Source organism: Gekko japonicus, unplaced genomic scaffold (assembly GCF_001447785.1).
Source record: "Gekko japonicus isolate JY-2015 unplaced genomic scaffold, Gekko_japonicus_V1.1 scaffold779, whole genome shotgun sequence".
Classification (NCBI taxonomy): Eukaryota; Metazoa; Chordata; class Lepidosauria; order Squamata; family Gekkonidae; genus Gekko; species Gekko japonicus.
In genome coordinates, this window is record NW_015174296.1 from 392,073 (window position 1) to 405,417 (window position 13,345).

Consider the following 13,345-nt stretch of genomic DNA (forward strand, 5'->3'; position numbering starts at 1 on the left):
ACTGCCTTATACTTGGGTCTCCGTTTTATTTAAAAGCAACTAAAGTCCCGGATATGAAGATTTAGATAGAAGCCCTTCCCCTTTCAGACGGTTCCACAGTGACTTTTATGACGAGTGCGGAAGTGACGACAGAGGGACAGGGAAAGTTGTAGGAGGGTATTCTGAGGCAAAGAGGTGGGAGGGGACCAGGAGCGGGTCAAGGGTGAGAACGGGGCGGGAGAAGCTGCATCCCCCTGCTGGTGTCTCAATGGGAAAGAAGTAAAGCAGTAGCAGCCGTGGTGGTATCTGAAGGCAAGTAGCACAGGTGAGGAGCACCGTCTGGGTCACCTTCCCGTCACCCGACACGCAGTGGTTTAGCAGGAGGGTCGTTCTCATCCCTGCTCTGCCCCCAAGGGCACCAATGGAAAGAGGGGGCGGGCCCGGGAGGACAGCGTGTTGGTGGCTGGGCGGTTCGGCTCGAGGCGCGGGGGTCCGTGTGTCTGTCCGTCCAACCGTCCGGGTCGCCTTCTTTCCTTAGCGCGAGCTGTCATTCTTCTTCCCCCTCTGTCTACCCAGCGGGCCCTAAAAGCTCACACCAAGGCGGGAAGCAGGAGTCTCGCACTCTCTCCGCGTTCAGGGGTTTCCCCAAGTCAGTAGGAGAGCTTTGTGCGTCCATTGACGGTTTGTGCCATTTAATGTTCCTCCGCCCCAAAGAAACACGCTTGTCTCCTGAACATTTTAGCAACCACTTTTGCGCGCTTGCTGGTTCTTCGGCCTTTTGCATCGAGTCGTCTGCCCCGAAACTACCGCGACTAGGCGGGAGTGAAGGTCGGAAGTTCCGCAGTTTGCATCCCCTTGTCGAGCCTTCCTTGACACTCCTCACTGCAGTGGTGAGCGCAGCATTGGCAGAGAGATGGTCTTTGACCTTCCTACTGTTTGCAGTACAGGATAATGCAACAACGAATTTTTTCCATCCACCCGTCAAAAACAATGCGGTTTTGTAAAGTTTCTGTTTTGTTCAAGTTATTTAGTTGCTTTCCCCAGCATGCACAGAATTTAAGATGAGAAACATAAATGAGAAAATGTTACGAAAGAAGGGGGGATGCAATGTAGCAGCCAAAGCTCCCTCTAAGCTGTGAAGTCTTGTGACCGAAAATTCTACATTGTGAGCTACTGGTTTTAAAGTTGCAGGTGAGCGATTTGGCTGCTGCATAAATTAGTTTGCTCTGGAGCCATCCTTCCTGAGTTAAGACAAAAATGCGTGAGCCGGAGGCTAAAAAACTGTGAGCTAGCTCACACTAACTCAGTTTAGAGGGAACACTGGTAGCAGCATATTATTACTAATCAAGTCTTTCAGAACTTTACAGAGATCTTCTGTAGTAAAATCATTCCCTTCCCGACACATAGATGAGCCGTTCACGTGAGATTCTGTTGCTCAAATATGCTATTGATGAAGTGATATTCAGTTAATTTTAATGTAACCTGTAATCTACTACTGCATGTTAATTGATAGTTGAGATGTCTTCCTGGTATCAACTGCAGGTTTTCTTTTTAATGGCAAATATGTTTATGAAGCAGTAATACAGGGAACATGGTGTAATTAAAAATCCAAACTTAATTTGTGCCTGCAGAGTGGGCTCATTTGCCCCTCTCTATTTAAAACTGTTTATTTAGTTTAAAAGATGGTGAGTGGAAACCATTTAGGCAGCAGATGGAAACTGAAAATGGAAAATAGAACTATACTATGCAGAGTTGCTGCGTCTCTTTGGATTAAAATGATCAGGCTTTAAGTATCTAGTTTGGCATAGAGTCAGAATGTAAAAGGGAAGCCTTGCAGCTCAGTTGGCAGTATGCCCTAGATTCAGTGGCCCTTACTCACAGAAAAGTTTTTAGGATTTCAGCCATAATCAGCTAAGCATGAGAAATAGGCTATAACGATCTCTAGTCACCTTATATGATTTTATATTCTGTGTAATGATTAAAAAATACTTTCTAATCTTTTTCTGGAGTTTTCTGAGGAAAGTTTTAGGGTCTCCATAGCCATCATATTTCTCTCAAAGATAGTCTAGACTTTTGCAGTAGCCTTCCTACTCCCTCCTTCTGTATTCTTGGTTCAGCAAAAAATGTGAAGCTCTCAAAACTATTTTATTATGACTTGCTAGGACACTTCTTTCTAGTGTCATTTTTCATGCTTTCTGTTGCTCTTAACTGCTTTGTGCTAGAATGGAATGTTTTTTCCTTTTTTAAAAAAAATGAGCCAAACTTCATGCTTTCCCCCCCTACAGTAGTGAGTGATTAGTTACTTTATGGCAGGTAAAAATAACAACTTCAAAACAAAATAAAACTCTGTTGGTTGTAAAGGTGCCACTGAGCTCAGATTTTGTTCCAATTCAAAACAGTTTGGTTTAGAATATTTGAAGTTAACAAATCCTGTTTATCTGAACTGCAGATGGACAACTGCTGTAGTAGGATTGAATTCATTAGGGCATCTTGCTGCTACCAGATGACCTTGGCCAAGATGCCTTTTGTAAAGATTGTATGCCATGGAAATAGTTCTCATACTTTGAACTATTATTAGCAGTTAGAGCCTATTATAACCAGGTCCAGATTTGATTAACGATTTATAGTCTTTTATGACTGCAGTCCCGGTTTTGCTTTATGCGGACGATGCGGTTATCCTCTCCTTTACAAGGATTGGTCTTACATGCTTTTTATCTGAATTTAATGCTTACTGTTCCCGGAACTCCCTCTCCATTAATTTTGACAAGACAAAAATATTGGTTTTCTCTAAATCATGGAAATGCAACCGTTGGTTTTACAACAGGTACAACAGGTAAAATCCTTCCGGTATTTAGGAGTGCTATTTTGTTACAATCTAAGCTGGTGCTCACATAGAGAACATTCTCTAAATTAAAATCTTCCCAGCATCTAATTTTTGCTCCTCAGTGAGAGGAAAATGTGTGGAGAACTTACCTACGTAAAAAGTCTTGGATTTCTTCAGGACCTGTATAATAATAAAAGGTTTGGGCCATACCAGGCTACTCCTTTTATATCTCTGGTCCCATTGTGAAATTGAAAGATCAGCCCCTCCCAACTGCAGGGACTGGTGTGATCAAGCAGGGTTCTTCTGTTAATTATGTTACCCAGCCTCCTCAGCTACTGCCACTGCCGCCTCCTCTTTCTCTTTCCTAAATAGTAGAAGTAATTAAGGCCTCATAGATCTATGAAGCTTAGCTTAAGATAACAAAACCATAAGACAACATTAAATAACAAATAACAACAGAAGTGGCAACCATGTCCTGTAGTGCTCTTAATTTCCTATTCCACAGCAGTCCTCCCAGTGTGTGGCAATACTCCCTCTAAGGTGTGGAGTCCTGTGAGCAAAAATTCTACATTGTGAACTACTGGCATTACAGCTGTGAGCGAGCAGTTTGGCTACTGCATAAATCAGTTTGCTCTGGAGCTATCCCTCCTGAGCTAAGACAAAAATCTGTGAGCTGTAGGCTAAAAACCTGTGAGCTAGCTAGCTCACACTAACTCAGCTTAGAGGGAACACCTGTGTGTGGTCTCTATATGATGGACTGCAGAGGAACCTCGGTTGCCACAAACTAACACTGGCTAATGCACAGGCAGGTTGCCTAATAACATAGCAAAATTATTATTTAATTATACTTGATAAAATCACAACACAAATTGTTGTATGTGAATACAGGTAATACCTGTTCATTCTCATAAATGGAGACGAATGATTATCCACAATTATAAATATCTATGGCACTTTATATGGTATTTTTCCGTGTGGGGTTATTTCCATCAGGGCATTTTTCCATGTGGGCTTTTTTCCTAGAACCATCAGCCCAGGTCCTCCCTGGGCTCCATCCCTTAGTGGTTTGATTATTTCCTCATGTTTGGTAGATTTGGTAGCTTTTTTCCTATTAATCATAAATATTTATTTACATTGAAGTTTCTAGTCTAGATGCTTCTTCATTGAAATTTTTAGTTATGATGTTTTGAAATAGATTTTGAGGCCGAAGGGAAGAAATATTTTATATGGCATAATTTCTGGGGAATGTTTATCTTGTATTAAGCATAACTGCAGTCCAATCCAATGCATACTGATTTAGGAATAAATTCCATTTAAATCAATTGGATTACATCTGAATAAATAAGCATAGGATGGTGCTGTATTTCACTCTGTTTTTTTAATATTTAGTGTTTCTTTCTAAATGTTCCATTTGAAATAAGGATGAGATGCTTTGAAAATTAATAAAGTTCATACACCAGGAACTTCAGTTTTGTGCATATGCTATATCATTATAATTATCAATGTTGGTTTCATCAACAAACTAAACATTAATCTATTATTACATTTTATGCTTCCCTTCCTCCAAACAGCTCAGGGGATGTGGCATGATTTTGCCCTCCTCAGTTTTGTCCTTGCAGCAACCTCAGTGGTAGGTTAGGTTGAGAGAGAATGACATTACCAAATACATTTCATGGTGAATAGGGATTTGAACCTGGATCTCTCTAGTTTTACTCCAGCTCTCTAACCACTTCACCACAGTCAGTTAATATAGGTAGGTATATTTCAAGTTTCAGTCCTTATAGCACATTTGCAGTTTCTTTGCATAGTATGCCTTTTTTACACCCTATTTCCATACATGTTTTCTTGGAACATTTCTAATGGCATTTCCTAGTAAGTGAGTGTGGGATAATTTAAAAAAAATCAGGCTGCCTTCTAGAAGCTCTTACTAAGGGTTCCAGTGTCATTTTTCCTATTGTTTTGCAGATGTGCCATCTTTTCATTTGTCATAAAATTAATTTGTTTTAATGAGTTGTTTTTTCTTTCATTTTAGGATGTGAACTGACAATGACTACTGCCTAGCCGAAAGTACTGAAGATCACCCAATCTGTATTTATCAGGAAATTAGTGAACATGCTTCGTTATGGTTTTTTGTTCCTATATTTTTTCTGTAATTCTTGGTAAGAAAATTATATGACATGTTAAATTGTGTAATCTATCTTTGGCGGGGGGTATTTTTGCATTTTGTGTGTCCCCGTGCCTGGAAGTAATGGCAACCTCTGGCAACTCCTACTGTGGCATGGAGGATGTTCAGAGAAGTGACTTGATAGCCTGCCTCTGGCCTCCTGACGAGATTGGGCTTGCCTGGGCTATTAGATCAGAGCTGTAATCTACCTTTTTTTTGAAGGTGTAAATTTGCATAATTTAGGTGAGATGATTTAAGGAGATCTTATGATGACCTTACTATGAAATGTGATCTGAATATCCAGCCTCCTTACTGACAGTGCTTCTGCTTCCTGACAGCATCAGTAACCATGCTCTGAACAAGAGGTTTTCATCACTCATTCTTTGTGCTGCTCATTCACACAGCATCCTACTCCCAACTGGCTATATAATCTGTCACTCTCTTTTTGGTTCAAGATTATGACCTATTTTAACTATTCACATCTCCTTCCTCTTCTTTCTTTGTCCCCCTCAATAGCATCAAGCAATTGGCAGTTGCCAGATACCTTTATTCCAATTTTTCGGTTGCCTGTTTTCTTTGGAGTAGTGAACGTTTATGAGAACAGTTGGATCAGAGGGCCATTTAACATGTTTATAAACCAAGCCCACATGGTGTCAGACATACTTATGTTCTTCTAAGAGCAAGTGAATCAACCCTAAGACAAATATTATATAACTGTGTAGTTACTTACGTTATTGGTACAAGATGTTTTACATGCCTATGTTTTTGTCTTCCTGCCTGTATTTATATATTTATTTATTTAAATTTCACCTTTTTCACTGAGACTCCGGGTAGATTATGGGATATAAAATGTTGTAATCAGACAGCATAACACATCAGTTAAACAATGCATTAGGTCTAGAGTTACAAAGTATGAAAAACAGTGCAAAAAGAAAAAGGTATCAGACATGACAAGTCATAAACAATGCAGAAAATGGAATTGCAAAAGTAGATGACAATGCAATAAGAGCAGAATAAAACAGGCAATAAATTTTGGAATACACTACAATCCTGTTGCTTTTGTAGTTGGAGTATATGTAGAAGTTAAGAATATAAGAACATAAGAGAAGCTAATGTTGGATCTGGCCAGTGGCCCATCTAGTCCAACACTTTGTCACACGGGGCCAAAAATACTAGGTGCAATCAGGAGGTCCATCAGGGGCCAGGACACTAGAAGCTCTCCCACTGTTGCTCCCCCCCCCCAGCACCAAGAATACAGTGCATCACTTGCCCCAGCCTGAGAATTCCTATCTATACCTTGTGGCTAATAGCCACTGATGGGCTTCTGCTCCATATGCTTATCTAATTCCCTCTTGAAGCTGTCCATGCTTGTAGTCACCACCACCTCCTGTGGCAGTGTATTCCATGTGTTAATCACTCTTTGGGTGAAGAAGTACTTCCTTTTACCTGTTCTAACCCGACTGCTCAGCAATTTCGTGGAGTGCCCACGAGTTCTTGTATTGTGAGAAAGGGAGAAAAGTAGTTATTTCTCTACCTGCTCTGTCCCATGCATAATCTTATAAACCTCGATCATGTCACCCCTCAGCCGTCGTTTCTCCAATTTAATGTTTGATAAATTGATTAGTCACATATATAGTCAAAAGCAATTCTCATAAGCTTAATGGCTGGGGGGAAATCATGGACATTCCAATTTACAATATTTGTAATTGGCCAGTTTGCCATATGTAATCTTTGCTCTTGTGTTTGTATAATGTATAGGTTACAATTTCATGTATGAACAAAATGTGTGAATTGTATTTAGCAATAACTTTAGCAGTAATTAACATTATAAGCACTTTTAATTTTTCACTGTTCCATTAGAATACATTTTTATTACGCAGGACCATTTGTTTAAAATGTTATTTAGAATTAGCAACAGTCAGCCTAGTTCATGTAGTTAGTATTAAAATGTTGGTATTCTTTTCAGGTACTTTTAATTTTAATTCTAATTGGTAATAGTATTTTTACAATGCAAATCTGTGTTGCAACCGTCTAAGACTGGAGTCATGAAGGGGGTAACTTTGCTTAGTATTGCACTGTTAATTGTTTTAATGACTGTATGTTGCAATTATTGGTTGAGTACTTTAAGGTTTAAAGACACACAAAGAAAGTAAGAAACCAAGCTTTGAAATATTTATGTTTGAATAATTACTAGAAATATAACATCTGACATTCCAGTATGTTATTTAAATAGAATATAACAAGTGGGAACCCGCAAGGACTTGTGGAAGGCATCTTATTTCCCCCTCCCCCACTATTTCATCTTTCCCATTCCTGAAATCTCCTATAGCCTCTCACATTTTCCTTCTCTCCTTCTAGGGTTGCCAACCTCCAGATAGGGTTGAAGATCTGGAATCACAACAGATCTCCTGACTATAGAGATCTATTCTCCTTAGGTTTGCCAGCTCCAGATTGGGAAATTCCTGGAGAGTTTGGGGTGGACCATTGGGAGAGTGAGGTTTAGGGAAGGAAGTGACTTCTGCAGGGTATAGTGCCATAGATTACACCTCCAAAGCAGCCATTTTCTCCAGGGGAACTGATCCCCGTCATCCGGAGATCAGTTGTAATTCTGGGTGATCTCCATCCTCCACCTGGAGGCTGGTAACCCTAGTTCCCCTGCTTTAGAGAATGGAGTCTATGGCATTATACCCCTCTGAGGTCCCCTTCTCAAACTCCACCCTCTACAGCCCCCCCAAAAAACTTGAAGGAATTTCCTAACCTGGAGTTAGCAACCCTATCTCCTTCCCACCCAACAGCCAAGATATCTTTATCTGCCCTTCTGTCTTAAGCTTTCCCACTCAACCCACCCCCCTCCAGTAGCTTCTTCCTAGGAAAACTGTGGCCCAGTTGTGTGGTGCTGGCCACTGGGCAAGGCCAGCTTGCATGGTAGGAAACCTGCAAGGACTTGTGGGGTCCCACCTCACTTCTCCCCCACACACTATTTCCTTTTTTCCCTCTCTCGGCAATTCAATATCCTCTCCTTTCCTCATTCTCTCCTCAGCCATTCATTAACCTACCTTTTATTTGCCTCCCATTATTTATTCATTTATACCCTACTGTTCTCCACAGTGGGGACCAAAGCAGTTAACATTATTCTCTTCTCTTCCTTTGTATCCACACAACAACCCTGTGAGGTAGGTTAGGCGGAAAGTATGTCACTGGTTCAAAATCACCCAGTTAGTTTCCACAGCAAAATTTGGATTCAAACCTGGGTCTCACAGATCCTACTCTGAAGCTCTCATTGCTACACCTCACTGGCTTTCAGGGGGTGGCTGCTGTTGAACAGTAGCAAGCAGCCAGGCCTAGCTGAGTCATGCAATTTGAGGGGTTACTCAGAAGTTGCTGTCAGGCCTAGGGTTACCAGCATCCTGGTGGGACCTGAAGATCTCCCAGAATTACAACTAAACTACAGATGACAGAGATCAATCCCCCTGGAGAAAATTACTACTTTAGAGGGTGGACTCTATGGCATTATATTCAGCTGAGGCCCCTCCTCCTCAGACTCTACCCCAAAATGTCCAGGAATTTTCTCACCTAGTGCTGGCAACCCTAGCCTGGCCGCAATGAGTTCTCCCTCAAAGGCCAAAATAGGCCTGTCCCCTCCCCCTACCTTTTTACTCACAGAAACTGAAGCCTGGAATACTGTAGCCACCTAGCAACAGCCACTGACGGAATACATTGATTAAAGCTACAGGTACTCCTTTTATCATTTTTGGATTTTCTAAAAATATTCAGTGTTGTTTTTTTAAAGATTTTACATTTTTCTGCAAACCTAGGGCCCTTTTCAGGTTTGTAGAAAAATCTGTCTTGGTGGTTCACAGCTCCAGTCATTGGATTTAAGTATCCAAATATTTCCCGACTTCGTTATTAGAATGTAAGATGTGAAGGAATTCTGAAATCTCTAGGTTCTATTATAATAAATGGTAAACATAACTTTTGAAAGAAATATCATTATTATTTATCACTTTTAAACATTTTCTTGTAGACCTTCATTCTATTGGCTAGGCTTTGTCAGTGACCTAATAAATATTGCCTATGGAGCTTTGTTGACATCATCTTGTAAACTGCCAGACTGGATTTCTGCAGTGGGGTAAAAAGCTGACACCAGTTCTACAATGGAGACTTAAAAGGTGATAGGAAGAAGCATTGTACTGCTGGACAACCAAGAGTTTATTAGGAACAAGGAAATGTAGTATGTATATGTTTAAAATGATTTCTTAAACTGCAGTTTGGTGTAGTGGTTAAGTGTGTGGACTCTAATCTGGGAGAACCGGGTTTGATTCCCCACTCTTCCACTTGCAGCTGCTGGATGACCTTGGGCAAGCCATAGTTCTGTCAGAGGTGTTCTTGAAAAAAGAGCAGTTTCTGTCAAGAGCTCTCTCAACCCCACCTACCTCACAGGGTGTCTGTTGTGGGGAGGGGAAGGGAAAGGAGGTTGTAAGCCGCTCTGAGACTCTGAGTGAAGGGTGGGATATAGATCCAATTTCCTCCTCCTCCTCCTCCATCGTATATTTTAAGTATGCAAATATGTTATGGCAAATAGCACTGAAAACAACTGTAGCTATACATCCTTATATGTTTTTGCCACCCATATTCAAAATGGATTGTGGATCTATTTAGTATTTTTTATGTTAAACTATAGACTTTCCCCATGCCACAGTAGTAGGTGTGTTGTGAAATTCTGATTTCACCTCCTCATATTGAAAATGCAAATACAGTACTGACTGTGAGAACAGCATGACATTTGGATGTGTTCTGACATTACTAAAGCAGTCCTGACATTAATAAGGATATCCAAATAAAGAAGTGGGTTTTCAGGGCATCCTATTCATGCTTTCCTGGGCGTAAGTCCTATTGAACGCAATGGGATTTCTTCTGAGTTAACATGCTTAGCCTTGAATTATAAATCTCTTCTGTACCACTATCCCAGTTCAGCAGCTTGTTTACATGTTGTTTAGAGGAAATGTATGCAGAAAACCTCTGAAATTATTACAGAATTTAAACTTGCTGGCTTGGTTTTTATATATTCAGGTATTAGCCAGTAATATTTTGCACAAAGATTTTAATTTTAATTATATGTGGCCTGACTGTATTTGTCCCCTTGTTTTGATGCTTTGCTAGTATAGAAACAACTGCTAGTATTAAAAATTGTGGAGTAAAATGTGCTTAAGCAATTCCACAACCTTATTTCTCTTGCACCAGTGCAGCTTTAAGCCAGAAATGTACATTCCAAAAGGAATCACATTTTAGAAAGCAAATAGATGGGGAGAGTATTGTGGTCTGGTAGGCTGTTTCTTCTCTAGTGGTAACAGCCAAAACTCACCTTGTGCCACTGCCTTGAGTTGGGCTGACAAAGCTGTAGGAGAACCACTAATGAGATTCTCAGATTTAATGAAGAGATAGTTAGGAGAGTTACCATACTGATAATATAAATACCATAGTTTTTTAATGCCAATATCTCATGCCATGATATTAAACTTAAACTATATCTATATCTCTCTATATATAGATATGTATAATCACAATTTTAAAGGCCGCTGAAATGCTAATTTCAATGTTAAGCAGTATGTATAAGATGAAGTAGTAAATATGATTTGTCCCCAGAATGGATTTCCCCATGAGCTGTTTTGTAGGTTTGGACATTGATGGGATACAGGCAAGGGTAGGTGGATTATAAGCAGGGAAAGGTTCTTTTAATAAATAAACTTCTTTAAGAAATTATAAATCATTTCACATTTAAAATTAGGTATATTTTTCCTTTAGGGGAACTTTCATTAAGTTTTGCCAATATATAAATGTATTTATATTTTATCAATACCTTAAAAAGCCATTCAGTTACTTAGTAATCTTGAGTTTGTATATAAAGTGATCTGATTTCTGTGACCACTTACAGTTAGCAGGCTTTTATGGAGGTAGGGTTAAGAGTGGTGTGTTTTAATAATTTGATTTTAATAATAGAACGTGATTGCAAATTCATACTTTCATTGCTTTTAATTTGTACAAAAATCAATACTGAGCCACCCAAATTTCTTTTAAAAAGAGAAGCATGATGAGAGGTTGGAGATCACCCATAATTACAACTACTCTACAGATGACAGAGATCAGTTCCCCTGGTTAAAATGGCTCCTTTGGGGGTAGACTCTATGGCATTATACCCTGCTGAGGTTGCTTCCCTCTCCAGACCTCGCCCTCCCAGGGGCTGATCCCAGATCTCCAGGAATTTCCTGACCTGGAGCTGGCAATCCTATGGGAACTGATCTTTGTAGTTGGGAGCAGTGTTCCCTCTAAACTGAGTTAGTGTGAGCTAGCTCACAGTTTTTTAGCTTCTGGCTCACACGTTTTTGCCTTAGCTCAGGGAGGATGGCTCCAGAGCAAGCTAATTTATGCAGTAGCCAAATCACTCGCTCACAACTTTAATGCCAGCAGCTCACAAAGGAGAATTTTTGCTCACAAGACTCCACAGCTTAGAGGGAACATTGGTTGGGAGATCTGTTGTGATTCCAGGTTTCCAGGCCCTACATGGAGGTCGGCAACCCAAGAAGGAGACAAGGAAGTAGGAAAAGGGGAGAGGCTATTGGAGTTTTCAGGAAAGGGAAAGAGGAAATAGTGGGGAGGGGAAAATGAGATTCCTCCCATAAGATGTTACAGGTTCCTGTTTGTATCTTCTAATAGCCAACTCGACCAAATCTGAGGATACTTAAATCCAGTGATTGGAGCCTTAATGACACAAGGCAGAACTTTCTATAAACCTGAAAAACAAAGGATGAGATGGTTAGACAGTGTCATCGAGGCAACAAACATGAAATTTAGCCAACTTCAGAGGACAGCGAAAGACAGGAGGGCCTGGCGGGAGCTGGTCCATGGGGTCGCGAAGAGTCGGACTCGACTGTGCGACTGAACAACAACAACAACCATCTCATCCTTTGCCATCCCCGTCTTCTTTGACCTTCATTCTTTCCCTGCATCAGGGTCTTCTCTAGTGAGTGCTCCCTTCTCATTTGGTGGCCAAAGTATTTGAGCTTCAGTTTCATTATCTGGCCTTCCAGGGAACAGTCAGGGTTGATTTCTTTTAGGATTGACTGATTTGATCTTCTTGCAGTCCAAGGGACTCTCAAGAGTCTTCTCCAGCACCATAGTTCAAAAGAATCTATTCTTCGGCGCTCGGCCTTCCTTATAGTCCAACTCTCGCAGCCATACATGACTACTGAAAGACTATTGAAAGAGGTAGTCAATCTTTAAAGGTACAATTGTGGTCTTAGGGTACTGTCTCAGTGATGATCTGGTTCTTATAGATCCACATGGGTCAATGCAGGGGTAATTCATGAGGACAACCAGATGGATTTCACCTAGAGAACTGGTGTTGAGTAGTGATGGGCATGAACTGGGAAAATGTGGTATGGTTCATGGTATGCCAGCTTCATGAACCATGAAACATCACAAATAAACCAGTTTCATTTGTGAGGTTTGTGACATGGTAGAACACCCCTCAGCATGATAGAGACACCAAACTCACAAGGGATATCCGGCTAACCCACCTCTACCTACATGCCAAGGTTGGTGAGGATTGAATTTATGGGGTTCGAGTTATGGCTCCCCCAAAGAAGGTGTCCCCAGGAAAGCATTTTCTGGGGAAATGACAAGCACAGGTTCATGAGGGTCAGGATTGTATAGAATGGATCCTGTGCAAATTAAAGATGCCAAACATGCAAGAGATCTCCAGATGACTCTCCTCTACTTGCCCTCCAAGTTTGATGAGGATTGGATTTATGGGGTCCAAGTTACAGCCCCCCAAAGAAGGTGCTCCTATGGAGGGAAAAACAGCAAAAAAGCAAGGACAACAGAAGCCATGCAGAACAGAATCGAAGTCCCAGAGAATCTCTGCAGTAGAAACTGAAGGTTGGAGGCATTTTTGCAAGCCCAGCAGAACCAGTGCAATGTGCCCAGCAGAACTAGTGCCACTGTGGCACTGTGAACCCAACAGGACTAAGGTCAAGTCAGGGAAGTGTTTTTTGGGGGGACATGTCAGACACAGGTTCAAAAGTATATAGAATGGACCCCCTGCAAGTTACACACACCAAATGCACAGGGAACCTCACCCTGCCACCTGCTCTTTTACAATCTCTTCAAGTTGGGGGTGGATTACATTTCTGGCGTCCCAGTTACAGACTCCCCCAAAAAGTCTCTCCAATGCTCTTTCCAGAAAAGACAGCTGCAGTTACAGGAGTCTATGGAACAGCTCAGAAATAAGACAGCAAACTCACAGGGAAAGTTCACCTGGGCAGACCCCCCCATCAGACAGTGGAACCAAGGCAAGCATCCCCCCTATGCTTGCAACCCCC

At 41.1% G+C, this 13,345-nt stretch overlaps 1 long non-coding RNA gene across 1 annotated transcript in view; it reads left to right on the forward strand.

Annotated features, from left to right (window-relative positions):
* Positions 1-248: 248 nt before the first annotated feature.
* The window catches only part of LOC107121204, a 19,570-nt gene continuing 6,473 nt past the window's right edge, over positions 249-13,345 (forward strand). The window contains exons 1-2 of the long non-coding RNA XR_001482852.1: positions 249-304; positions 4,836-4,962. This is a non-coding gene — a long non-coding RNA (uncharacterized LOC107121204). The remainder of the gene's footprint in view (positions 305-4,835; positions 4,963-13,345) is intronic.